Genomic DNA, 14,367 nt, shown 5'->3' with positions numbered 1-14,367 from the left:
CACTTGTCTGTGTGGCGAGGGCCTCGGCCTGATAAGAAAATGTGCTTTGCAGAACAGCAGGGGGCTGAGCTGTGGTTGCATCTACTATTAGCATTTCCCATCCATCTTATCTGTTTTTTAAAAGAATAAATAAAGCAGCACATACGATTGCCCATATCATAAAGGCCCAGAGGAAGCAGCTCTGCTTCCCCCTAAAAATGGAGTAAGAGCAGAATGCAGGGGGAGGGGAGGGGAAGGGGCAATGCGGGAGTCAGGAGGCGGGCGCTGGGGGAACAAGGCACCCGTGCAATAAAATGATTAAAAGATAAAATAAATTAATCAATTGTAACTATCTGCATCTAACTCCGTCTACGTCCAGTTTACCATATGGGCCACTCTGTGCTGTCGAGTTGGGATCTTGCTTCCCTGTCCCCTCCCCCTCAAAACACTTCCCATCTGGTTTAAGTCACCTTGGTCACCCTGTGTCTCTCTCCATCTCACATGGACACATCCCTGTCTAAAGTCTCTGATTTTACATGCATATGTGCTTATAAGCACGAGCTATTTATTTCTGCTTTTAGAGTCAGGGAGGCCCTGACTTACAGATGGGTTATATCCCCAGTTTGTTCCTTCTTAATTTTTTGAAACAAGGCAAAATTTAAAAACAGCACTTTAATGATCATAGAAACTTCCCCCAGAAATTTCTCAGTGGGTTTCTCAGCCACTCCCCAAAGCCTCAAAGAGGCTGGAATAGTATCCAGCGCTGAGCCCTGGAACCCTCATGCAGGTGGCTGGCTGGCTGGCGGGTGGCTCTGGGGGCTGAGAATTTGGGTGTCTTTAAAAAGAGCGCATCCTAGGAGCTTTGATGTGGGCCTGGGGCTGGGTTTACTGGGAGCAATCTGACAACAGACTCCAGAAAACAGAATTCTGACCTCCCAGGCAGAGGAGGACCCTGGCAGCTGGGAGTGAAGGGTTGGTGGCCATTCACTGTCTCCTGTGGGTCCACCTGGAGCCAAACGCTGGCAAGCCCTGCTCTGCCTTTAGCTCAGCCCTCGTCACCACAGTTAGCCTGAAAACAGGGACGGTGTCGCCACTTCCTCTGACATTCACTCCGTGCCTCCAGACCTTTGTACACACCTGGCAAAGAAGAGGTGCTGAGCAGAGCCATGGGGGCCTTTGCCCGAGAGCACTGGCAGCCCACAGACCCAGAGAGGCTGATTAACGGGCTTGCGGGCAGCTCTAGCAGCTAAGCCTTCCCCCGGGGAAGCCCATCGTCAGCCCTTCCCTCGATTTCAGCAGAGTTGTGGCTGGAGAACTGGGTTCTGGTTTCAATTTTACCTCTCACTTTGGAGTTTCAGGCTCTGGAAAGAGGTTTTCTAGCTGTTCGTGTTTAACCCATAGTATTCCTACAAGAATAGCTGAAAAACTCCCAAATCAATCCCAGAATAATCGCGACTGGAGTCACAGATAATTGACAGCTCTTTGTCCACCACTGCTGCCTTCTTCTTAATGGAAAAATGTGAATTTCATTTTTTTTCATTATCCCTATGCCGAAATTATTCACAGCAAATAAAAACACATTTATCAAGGCTCCCATCTGTAAAATCTGGGCTATAAGTAGATCCTGTGGCGGTGATTTATATGACTTAACAGCTATTTTCATGATTGACTTAAAACTTGTTCAAGAATTAACCAGGATACTGTGGGGGTGGCCAGCTAGTGGCAGTAAACTCAATGGATGGAAATATCCATTTGGACATGGTTACAGATGGACATGGTCTGACCAGGAGCAGAAGCACCCAAGCCTTGTGTCCACGGGTGGTTTCTCTGCATAGGGGTCTACAGTGTAGAATGCTTTGAACTTCTAATTAGAACTTCATGTTTCCATAAGCAGGAGTTGGGGCTGGTACAGAGCCCAAGACACAAGTTCAAAGGAAATTCACAGCCTCCCAAATCCCAGTAATGAAGTGTTCTGCTCAAAGAAGAGCCAGCACAGGCAGTGATGCAGGACCAATTTACTATGTGAGAGGATCCCCATTCCCTATGTCACCTGGGGAGTCTGAAGTTGGAGTTCAAGGTAGGGAGGTCAGGAGGGACCATGCCCTAGCCATAAGGACAAAACTCAAACACACCAGCTCTAAGAGCCTAAACTAAACCTTGACAGGAGAAAATACCAGACAGGGCCATTCTAATTTTTTTAATCCACCATGTCTGGCACCTAATCCCCCCCATGACAGGAGGGTGACATAGAAAGAAGGCATCTGGAATAAGCACCTGCCCCGACCAGTTATCGGTAGCAGTGAACAACTCTGGACCTTCCCTCTATGGGAAGAAATAAACCAGGATCTTCAGTATCTGCAAATAGTCATGTGATCCTCATCAATTCTAAAGTTTCAAATAGAAATAACATGATTTTCTATAGCACAATTGCATCCAGCCAACAGAAAGAATTTTTAAAAGCCACTTCCAAAATACTGTTACCAAGGACTGTGAAGAAAGGTCTATCAGTAACTGATTCTGTCACGTCGAATCAGGTCAACAGTCAAAACTTCTGTATACAGGGCATAAATGGGCACTTTGGAGATTTAACTTGAGAGATATCAAAAGCTTCCATTCCAGGAATCAACTTTCACCAGCCTACCGCTATTGTTATCACTGTATCCTGCTTCTAGTAACAATAAGGATTTCATATAGTAAATAAATGAGTGGATTAAAGGCCCTAAGGCGGTACCACACATTGATGCCTACCTACGAATGAACAGATCAGATCAGTTAGCGGAGCGCAGCGTCCTAAAGGATGGGGCAGGAAAGAATAAAAGGAGTTTTAAAGGATGTATTCCTTAGAATACGTTAGATTTACTTCCTTTAAAATGTTAGTTGATACGTGAAGACAAATCTGATTCCTTAAAAATGCCAAGTTTCAACCTCAGTGCCCAGTGAAGGGTTCCTAGGAGCATGGATAGGATATGTACTCAGAGAGTCACAATTTGTATTAGCATATTAAAGGCTCTGAAAGTCTTGCTGTAAAGAATTCTACTGGATCTTGTTTAAGGCAGCATTTGTAAAGCTGATTATTTATTCATCGGTTGGTCCATTCATTCACTGAGTCACCCAGCACTTCCTCCAGGCCCAGGACATCCTAGGTGCCAGGAATAGAGAAGTCAGGAATCCTACTCTTCTGGCATTCCCACGGAAGGAGCCTGCTAAAGGCAACTTATCAGGTAAGTGAGCTAGAAGATAACACGCAAGGATCACGGCTCTGATGAGCATATAACAAGGTAATATAATGGGGACTGGCTCAGGGACTCCTTTAATTTGGGCAGACAGGAAAGGCGCCTCTGAGGAAATGACACTTACTAAGCTGAGATCTAATGGCAAGAAGAATCCAATCATGTGTGGATCGGGGAGAAGAGTATTTCAGGCAGAAGGAACAGCTACTGCAAAGGCCGGGAAAGAGTCTCATGTCCTTAAACACACAAAAGAAGATCAGCGTGCCTGGAATATAGTGAGGGGGAGGGACATGGAGAGGCCAGATCACGTGGGGCCTTGTGGATGAGGGCAGGGGATTTGGTTTTATTTTGGTGTGATGGGCGCCTCCTGGAGCTTTCCTAGCATGGGCAGTGACCTGCTCTGTGTCATGTGGGTACGTGCAGTAAAAGATGAGCCTTGCCCAAGGGGAGTTTCGGCCTTTGCCCTCAGCTCCTGGGAAGTAGCCTCTAAACCCTTGGAACGTCCTACCTGAGATCAGTGTCTTTGTTCATCTGGAGCTTTTAAGCCATGCCAGATAGTCTGCTAACAGTGTGATTTGGGCTGGGGAAATCTGGTCCATGCAGTACTAGCTCAAATTTTAGAATAACTGGAGACACACAAGTGGCCAACCATGTCTACATGACCAAGCCCCAGTAAAGTCGCTGGCCTGCAAGCTTGGGTGAGCTCCTCTGGTTGTCAGTACTCCGTGTGTATTGACACATCTTGTTGCTGGGAGAACAGGCACTGTGTGTATAGCTCCACTGGGAGAGGACAACTGGAAGCTCATGCCTGGTGACTCCTGGACCCTGCCAGCCTCTCCCCTTGGCTGATTTTAATTTGCATCCTTTCACTGTAATAAACCACAATCGGGAGTCTCATTAGCCCTTCTAGTGAATTATTGAACCTGAGGAGGGCCTTGGGGACTTCCAAACTTGTAGCTGGAATCAGAAGTGAGAGTCTTGGGGACTCTTGAACTTGCATTTGGTTTCAGAGGTGATGGGGGTTTGGCAGTTCCCCAAACTTTGTACCATAGAATCCTTTTTTCACTTACTATCTACTAACATCCCCCAGCATCACTGTTCTGTATCAGGGCCCTCCCACGCCTCCACTATTCTACAGAACTATTGTTCCACGCAGCACTACTCAGAGAACACTGTCCTAACTTCCAGAGTTTACTCAGGATCAGGCTGAAGATGCTGAATGGAATCAACTGAGGCTGATGATGTCATCATTAACAAGCAACATATGGCAGAGAAAAACAGAGGCAGGAGTCAGTGCTGTTCAGAAAGGAGACAGCTGGTGAGAGGGGATGCTTCATCAAAAAAGAGGAACCACCATGTGGGTAGTTTTGCTTTGGGAGCAGAGCTAGCTCAGGCTGTTTCTTTCTTCTTTGTGAGATACTGACTCTTACAAAACCCGAAGAAGCATCAGAACAGGATACTCAAGACCTTGTGGCTCTTGGCTGAATGTTCATGTGGAATTACCATTAGGCCATGCTTAAACCACTGAGAAAAAGTCACACAGAAGAAAGTTGGACAGAGTAAAGTTATTATAAGTAAGCACGTTTCTTGTACTTAGTGTTTTTCTTTGACTTATAGGTTGGTATATTTTATTTATTTGCAGTTGACAAAGGCCATTAGTATCTGTGTTTTGTTATTTAAAGTATTTAGTTTTATATTTAATACTTGGGTAGTAATTCTTCATGGGTTCTTAGCTGTCCACTCGGAAGGACTAAGACTGTCATACATTTCTTGTAAGTATACACAGGACATTCATAAAAAGTGACCATACTTGGGCCATAAAAAAGTCAACACATTTCTAAAGGCTGAAATTATAGAGCATGTTTTCTGGCCACAGTGAAATTAAAATAAAAAAATGAGTACAGTTCATCCCTCCGTATCCACAGGGTACTGGTTCTAAGTAAGACCTCCCCCTACCCTATGGTCCAAAATCAGCAGATGCTCAAGTCCCTTATACAAAACGGCAAAGTATTTGCATATAACCTACATATGTCCTCCTGTAGACTTCAAATCATCTCTAGATTATTTATAATACCCAATACAATGTAAATGATATGTAAATAGTTGCAAATAATAATGTAAATGCTAGGTAAATAGTTGTCAGTGAGCAGCAAATTCAACTTTTGCTTTTTGAAACTTTTAGGATATTTTTGTGTGTGTGAGTATTTTCGATCTGAGGTTGGTTGAATCCTCAGTGGAATCCTGGTGGAACTTGTGGATACAGAGGGCCTACTGTCAGGAAACTAAGTAAACCCCCATATGTTTGGAAATTAAATATATCTTTCTAAATAATCCATGGGTCCAAAAAGAAATAACAATAAAAATAGAAAATACTTTGAAGTGAATAACAATGAAAATACTACATATTAAAATGTGTGCTCACAAATAAAACCATGGCTCTATATTTCCCTCTACTCATAAATACACATACTAGAAAGAGAGAAATATCTGAAAAGCAAGAATGTATACCTTGCAGTTGGTTAGGTCAAATTTGTTAATAATATTGTCCAAGCTTTCTATACCCACCAGGTTTTTTTTTCTGGATAGTGGTGTCATGGGTATTTGCTTTGTGATAATTCATTGGGCTGAATGGCTTTGTGTTATGTTTCTATATATATGTTGTATTTTAGGAATTTTAAAAGGTTAAGACAACAACAAAGTTAATCCAGAAAGAAGAGTAAGAAAACTCACTGGAAGAGTAGTGATCTTTCCCAACTAAACTGGGAGTTTCTGGGCCTGACAAGTAGAGAGAGCTTAGCAGAATTTGGGGGAATGAATGACTAAATAGCTTGGGGTGGCATGTAAATTTCCAAAAACATAAAACCTTAATTATTTTTCAGAAACCTTTTGGAAGGCAATTTGACCTCTTATGTAGATGCAGAAGTTGCTGGAGAAACTGGGTTCAGTTCAAAGAGTTTGGCCCTAGAAGACAAATCGACCTGATTTTTTGTTTTTCTCTTAATAAACAGTTTTAACTATTTTATTAAAAAAAAAAAAACTTTAAGGTATTTTTTCCACCATCTGGAAAGTAGCTTTCAATTTCAACAAGGAAGTGGTTGCCAGAGTTGAGCTCACAGGAAAAATAAAAGAAGGCGGTTCAAATGCCATTCTCATGGGCTGATGACTTACAGAGGTTCTACCGTACATCTTGCTATTCGACTTGTGGAATGCCTATGGCAAGTATCACAAAGCGTGCTCTGAGGCCTGCCAGCATGAGAGTCTCCTGGAGGTGCCTGCTTAATTCAGATTCCCAGTGCATAGAAATCTCTAAAAGTAGGCCTTGAAACGAGCATCTTAACATGCCCTTCAGGCAGTTCCCATGAAGTTGAGAACCACTGCTTGATGGATATGCAAGGTGACTGACTAGGTTAAAGACAGTGGTCCAAATGCAGAAGCTGGCTCAGATTTAACAAGCCCCAGCCCATCCCTTAGCAGCTGTCAGACAAATGCAGTCAAGAACAGAATCTTATCTGAGCTGAGTAGCTGGGAGGCAGTTCTGTACCCGAGGCCTCTGGCTCTGCAGGCCCAGTGTGGGGTCTTGAGGAGATCTGCATTATAACAGGACTCTCAAGACACAGGCTGGGGAGCCACGGTCAACTCCAAACTGCTCAAGACCGGCATCAGAGAAAATTAATTTCACCTGCCGTGAGTTTGGAAGGACACCCGTGGGGGTAGCCCTGCATTTTTCATAAGCAGCCAACCTAATTCTGGGTAGTTTCAGTTGCCAGCTTGTGAAAAACTGCTTTCTGGGGAATCTCCACGATCAGCTTGGTGTTCAAGGTTGCTAACAATCATTTTGTGACCTTTATACACGATCTGACAAGGATCTGTATGAGTGCAGATGTCTGCATTCGCCTAATAATTCTGTGACTTAAAGTAACTCCCTACCTCCAAGGCCCTGGTACTGGAAGGGGGAACCTCAGCATTCACCTGACACAGGAGATGACGGGGGACAGCCAGTAAAGGCTGCTACAATTTGGATTTTCCCTCTGCACTTACAGAGGGCTCAGCTGCACAGGCTTGTGAACCTTGTCTGGGGCTGTCCAGCTGTCATCTTGTAACAATGATAACTGATCATCTCTGTCATTTATCTGTGCTGCATCTGCCCCCGTTTGACCCAACCTTATTTCCTCTGGATCTTTTTTTCCCCTTTCAAGTCCTGACCACATTTAAGTTAAAGAAATCTTTTTCAGAACAAAAACCCAAACTCACGCTGAAGCCACAAGGGAGGGAGAGTAGAGAAGCAGTGACTTCTGTTACAAGAAGCATAAATAAGAAATGACAGTGGTCCTGGAGACAGGGAAAGGGAGCCCCTGCTCCTTCCCGGCTTACAAGATGGAAAATAAGAAGAGGGTATCGTAGGGGAAAACATGCAAATACTTGCCCTTGTGGGCACAGTCTGCTGTTTCTGATAACCCATGTCTAAGGCAACAAGAAAGAAATTTTAGATGACAGAAAATGCACATGAGAAAGAAAGGATCCTAAATAAAACATGTTTAAACGATCCATCTGTTTGGTGAGGTTTCTGGAGCTGGGAGACAACTCACCTTAACATAAGAGTAACCGTAAAAATGAAGCACAACTAGACTGCCTTTGAAACACGCCTGCACCCCACAGTCTCACTGAATGAAGGAGTCACCTGCCATCTTTACCGCCAGCTTTAGCTCATGAGTCAAGTTGAATTTTTCAATTAAAAATTTATAATACAATAATAATACTTAAACGCACATTGCACTTTTCCTCCAGGAAACCCTAAGAACCATCTTTTAACATCAAATTACTCATCTCTTTCAGCAATCCTGGTGGTGTTTATGGGAGTCAAAATATTTTAGCAAGTACTTAAAAATAATGCTTGCCAAAAGAATAATTTTTTTCCCCTGTTGCACTCTGCAAGGAACTAGGGCAGAGAAGGGGTTCAACCTGGAGGCAGAGGAAGTTAGGGCAGGGACAGGGAAAGCTCTCCTGTGCTCTAGGTGACCTTTAGCCACAACGAGACAATGAGGGAGACTGAGACAAAAAGTGCAGGGGGCGGGGCAACTGAAATCCCCTGGGAGCTTTTAGCAATACCACGTTTAAGCTCCCACTGCCCAGAACAACTAAAATAGAATCTCTTAGAGAAAGTTCCAGGCACTGTTATTTCTAAAAGTTCCCCAGGTGATTCTGACATGCAGTCTGGGTTGCCCACCACCAGCATGGTAGAAAGTGCACTGAACTAGGAGTTGGGAGGTGAGTCCTAAGCCTGCTTTATTTGCCATGTGACTTGTGTAGGTCACTTAAATTCTACAGGTTTTAGCTTCTTTGTTTGTAAAATGACAGTACTCACATTCTATGATTCTAAGAATTAATGGGGGTTAGGAGAATAGCACAGTGGTAGAGCATGTGATTAGCATGCTTGAGGTCCTGGGTTCAATCCCCAGTATCACCTTAAAAAAATTAATGATCTCCCAAGACCTCTGTTTCACACTAGAGAAAACTGTATCCCCTTCCCCAATGTAAAGCAGTATCAGACCACATCTCTGCATGAGTGGGTCTCAAACTCTTTTGTGTGTAAGAATCAGTTGGGAGTTTTTTAAAAATATGCAGAGTCCGTGACCTCCCTCCTAACATTCTAATGCAGGAGTTGTGAATATGCATTTTTAACAGGTGCTTGATGCAGGGGGTCCTGGGTTCACATGTTGGGAACCAGGGCTCACCTGCTTAAGCAAGATGCCTCCCCCATGGGGTGCGGGTCTGGGCCCACTGTGGTATGTGTCACTTGCTCCCCCCTCCCCCAGGGAAAAATGAGCTTTGGTCAGGTGACATGAGCATCCTGGAAAGCACACACCTGGATCTGGATCCCAACTCTGCCTCTGGGACACAGTGCTACCTGTGGCCTGTGGGAAATTCAGCCTCTCTGAGCCTCCACTTTCCTGTCTGTAAAGTAAGGTAGTAGAGCCTACTTTTCAAGGTTGCTGTGGTGAAGAAGCTAACATAAGACAGGACACCATAAGCCTCCTAGAAAAGAACACAGGCAAAACAATCTCTGACGTACATTGTAGCAATGTTCTCCTAGGGCAGTCTACCCAGGCAATAGAAATAAAAGCAAAAATACACAAATGGGACCTAATTAAACTTACAAGCTTTTGCACAGCAAAGGAGACCACTGACAAAACAAAAAGACAACCAACAGACTGGGAGAAAATATTTGCAAATGATGTGACTCACAAGGGCTTAACTTCCAGAATATACAAACAGCTCATACAATTCAATAACAAATAACAAACAACCCAATCCAAAAATGGGCAGAGGATCTAAACAGACATTTCTCCAGTGAAGACACACAGATGGCCAATAGGCACAGGAAAAGAAGCTCAATGTCACTATTTATCAGAGAAATGCAAATCAAAACTTCAATGAGGTGTCACCCCACACTGGTCAGAATGGCCATCATTAAAAAGTCCACAAATGATAATTGCTGGAGAGGGTGTGGAGAAGACGGAGCCCTCCTACACTGTTGGTGGGAATGTAATTTGGTACAGCCACTATGGAAAACAGTATGGAGGTTCCTTAAGTAACTAAAAATAGAGTTACCATATATGATCCAGCAATCCTACTCCTGGGCATTAATCCAGAGAAAACTCTAATTTGAAAAGATACATGCACCCCAATGTTCATAGCAGCATTATTTACAATAGCTAAGACATGGAAGCAACCTAAATGTTCATCAACAGATGAATGGATAAGGAAGGTGTGGTATATACAATGGACTACTACTCAGCCATGAAAAGGAATAAAATAATGCCATTTGCAGCAACATGGGTGGACCTAGAGATTATCATACTAAGTGAAGTAAGTCAGACAGAGAAAGACAAATATATGATATTGCTTATACGTGGAATCTAAAAAAAAATGACACAAATGAACTTATTTACAAAAAGAGACTCACAGACACAGAATAGAAAACAAACATATCATTACCAAAGAAGGAAGAGGGGAGGGATAAATTGGGACTCTGGAATTAGCAGATACAAACTACTTTATACAGAATAGATAAACAAGATCCTACTATATAGCACAGGGGACTATATTCAATAACTTGTAATTACTTATAATGCAAAAGAATCTGAAAAAGAATATATATGTATAACTGAATCACTATGCTGCACACTGGAAACGAATACAACATTGTAAACCAACTATACTTCCATTAAAAATTACTTTAAATATTTTTTAAAAGCTAATACATATAAAGCATAGGTACCATATATATAATGGATGTCTCCTTAAAACACTACAGCCTTGCTGAGAAGGGAAAACAGAGGCAATGTGCAGACCAGGACCAGGTATGTTGTTGGGGGACAGGCAGGGTTCCCAACACCAAGGGAGACTCTGCTGATAGTGATGGGTGTGGGGCAGGTTCTGGATTGATGTCTAGGGATCTTTCTCCTTCAACTGCTGCCTCTCCAAATCCCCACCCATCTCTATCAGCAACCCGAGTGCAGAACTTGGGACATGCAACTCAATTCACAATGCTCTCTGGAAAACTCATTCCCAGCTGCTCGGACGCCATTCTTAATTGTGGGCAAAGCCATGATAAAACACGTACCAAGTCAATGAGAAGTATGGAAGGAAAGGATGCCACAAACTTTCCTTGTGTATGTGATTTTAAATGGCTGGAGTCCCTGCATTTGGAACTCAAATGTTAGGAAAGGAAGTAAAAAGGAGGCCAGAAAAAAATCAGCCCCTGGAGGAGCTCAGTGTGAGTGTTTGCTGGCAAAGGCCCACCTGAGGGATGCAAATCTGAACCAGGTCGCCTGTCCAAAGGGGGCCTCAGGTGAAGACAGAGGCAGGTGGGCTCCACCAACCCCACCGCCAAGTGCAGAAAGAAGACAGGCCTGGAAGCAGCCACAGGGAAGAGCTGCCCGTGTGCTGGGGCCTCTCTTGCCCACCTCCCGCATGAGAACTGCCTACTTAGACTTGCAGGTAATACATGGTAAGCATCTAGTGTAGGGAGCTGGTCATCACATGCCCCGTGGCTAGTTGTCATCTGTACCCACATCTCTGTCTTAGATGGAGGGACCTTCCGCACAGAAGCACTGAGAGGCCGCATGAGGTTGCTCTGTGGGTGGTCAGGCAAAGCTCATGGGTTCCACCTTGACCTCTGGGGCTGCAGGTTGAACCAGACCATCCTGCAAGGGTTACGCTGGTCCTTCCCCCGGTCCTTCTCAGAGTGAGGAAAGCCACCCCAAGGAGGGGGCTCTCCTTTCAGGGGCAGTGCTTTGGGGGTACATTACTGTGTGCTTTAAACAGTCCTTTTGTCTCCTACTTGGGCCTCCTGCTCCATTCCAGGTCAGAAGGAACTGACCAGCCAACTAGGGAGGGAGATTTCCTGCTCAACCAGTTCATTCTCTAACCAGCGGTGCTCGGTGGTGGCTGGTACCTGTGCCCAGGGGACGTGGAGAATAAAAGGAAGGGAATCTGTGTGAATGCACAAGAAAATATTTGCCTTAATACCACCTTGCTTCTATAAAGCGCTTTACTGCTATAAAGCATTTTAATGCATGTGAACTAATTTTTTTTAAAACTGCATCTCAAGCAGAACTGGCTGACAGCGGGGAAGATTGGAAGGAGTCCAGAGAACAGTGACAAGACCTGGGCTAGAACAGATGTGTCCCCAAATTGCCATTTAAGTCTGGGAAGGTCCAACTTCTCTGAGACTCAGTTTCTCTATTGAGCCAACAAAAACTAAATTAGAAAGAGGGCTTTCAACTCTCAATGGTGATGATGCCATTTGCTATAACAATGTGTTATTATGAAACTGATTACAGTAGGGCTTTTGTGATGCCAAGAAGAAAGTTAGACATAACCTTGTAGAGGAAACAATGCTGGCTTAGAACTAGCCACAGATCTGCTACTTATTCATCAGCTGTGTGACTTTGACAAAACAAGTGAACTTCTCTGAGCCTGTTTCCAAATCAGGAAATGAGGACAAGAAGATTTGTCTGGTAGGGCGGTTGCTCGTGTTAAATGAGACAGTGAATCTGAATGCACTTTTAAACTCTAATGACCTATAAAAATATGATCATTTATTATTGTTACTACTATTACTGCCACACAAAAAATCCATTAGCCCTCCAAGAATTACCTGACAAGGGAAACAAATGAATTCAGCAGCCCTTACTAGTATAAATCCTAATCAGGGAGTAAAGGCCATTTACAGAATAGGGAAAAAAAAAGTTAGCTTCTTGCCTGCTACATGACATCCATGGAATAGACTTGTAGGTGCTCCTTGCCCCTGTAAGTCACATACAGAAGACTTAGGACATTAACAATGATGATTTTCTCTACCATGAGGGCAAACAAAAGTAATCTCTTTATACAGGTCTTTCAAAGACCAACAAAATCACTATTAATATTAAAAATGATTACGCTATTATACTTAGAAAGGCAACAACTGCTCTTCCAAACTTTCTAAAACGGTGATTAGAGCGCAACGTTGTGACTGGAAATGAGGACCGTCATTTGGAAGCACCTGGTCTTATTCTAGGTTGCTTAATAGAAGAGCTGGCTCTCCACTGCCCTCCCCATGTACACAGCAACACCCCGCACACTTGGGGTTAAGTGTTGAGAATTATGCACACAGACCTGTAAAATAGAAGCCTCTACTCTAACGTGATTTTTCACTCCCTTTCTTGGAATGGCTGTGTATTATAGAGTAGTGTACAAAGTTGCAAAGAAGCTCATCTAAAAAGGGATAAACTTTTTTTTTTCCCCAGGATGACAAAGTAACAGAGGGCCTTCATCTCTGGGCAATATTCAAGAAGCTTATTGGTTTTCTTTGTTCTCTTATGTTTTTGAGCTTGTCTGGGTCTTAAGCACTGGGTATATTAGACCATAGGTTTTAGCAGGGAAGTCTTTACACACAAACTAAATAAACTTTTAATTAACAGAATGTTATGGAAATCACAGCTTGCATGGACTGCATGTAAGAGGAAAAAATTAATTTACTTTTAAAAACCTTAACTCTTTATATTAATTTTTGCTTTTGAAAAAAAAAATACCTTGAGAACAAAAGCAAAGATAGCAAGTACTTTAAGAGTAAAACAGCATCTTACCCATCCTTTATACTTTCCATAAGGAGGGGCGTAATAGATGGTTGAAAAATGTTTATCAAATTAAATTATTTGAAAGTTTCATAAAGAAGATATACACTAAATCAGAATAACAGTTTACAAAGCATTATTGTAACAGCTCCTCCCCAAATAAAATCAATAATGATGTTAAGAGAAAGTGAAACTCACTTGTAATGAACTTGATGACATGTAAGTTCTGTGCCTCGTGGATATTTAAGGTTAGAATTAATTCTTGATTCATGCCTATTCCTACTTCAGCTTTGCTGATCATCAGAGATACATAATCAATAATTTGGCATTCCAATTAGTTAAACTTAGTGTATTCTTTTAAACTCTAAAAGTACTCCATAAAAATAGACAAGCAAAAAAAGTATATATATATATATATATATTTATATTTATATAAAGTTGTTTCAACCAACAGACTTAGGGATAATTGCTAGAAGTAAATGAATATCTCATCACAACCAATAAATTCAGGGATAACTGCTGGAAATAAATGTCTACCTTGTCAATCTATCATTCCTTGCCACAGTTTTTTCTTTCCTTAAATGAATCATGTCTAACACAGAACGATAAGTAGTAATTGATTTAATCCTCTGAGTAACATGCATCTTCGGCATCATTATATACAGTTTTTGCCCAATATATTTACTGCGTTTTTTATTGAGTAACGCAGAAATGAGTGCTGGGTTGGCAGCCCGATAATAAATAGCCCTAATGTCATCCGAGTTGCTCTCTTGCATTGACAAAAATGGCGATAAATTGGATTGAAATTGAGATAGAGAGGGAAGACGATTACTGCCGATGCTGAGATGCACGTATTCCCCGCCCCGGCCGTCATTACGCACGCACGCTCTTCCATCAGCCTGCAGGGCTCGCCCGGAGGCAGAGCAGCTCCGGGTACCGGCCCCTCGGGCACACAGCCTCGGGGCCCTGCAGCCGTGGCCGGACAAGCTGACCACGTGAGCGGCTTCCGCGGGGTGGGGGAGGGGGAGGGGTGGGGA

The 14,367-nt window shown here is 43.1% G+C and overlaps 1 protein-coding gene and 1 long non-coding RNA gene across 8 annotated transcripts in view; one reads left to right on the top strand and one right to left on the bottom strand.

Moving 5' to 3' along the window:
- The window catches only part of SUSD4 (sushi domain containing 4), a 109,442-nt gene that overhangs the window by 34,472 nt on the left and 60,603 nt on the right, over nt 1-14,367 (bottom strand). The gene's annotated exons all lie outside the window — the stretch shown is intronic.
- Nucleotides 5,270-13,744, top strand: LOC116659277. The gene is made up of 3 exons (XR_004314546.1): nt 5,270-5,304; nt 5,338-5,400; nt 13,732-13,744. It is a non-coding gene; the product is annotated as an uncharacterized LOC116659277 (long non-coding RNA).

The sequence above is a fragment of the Camelus ferus genome, chromosome 23 (assembly GCF_009834535.1).
Source record: "Camelus ferus isolate YT-003-E chromosome 23, BCGSAC_Cfer_1.0, whole genome shotgun sequence".
In the NCBI taxonomy this organism is placed as follows: Eukaryota; Metazoa; Chordata; class Mammalia; order Artiodactyla; family Camelidae; genus Camelus; species Camelus ferus.
Note: the sequence above shows the minus strand (reverse complement) of the source record. Positions and strands in the feature narration are given on the sequence as shown.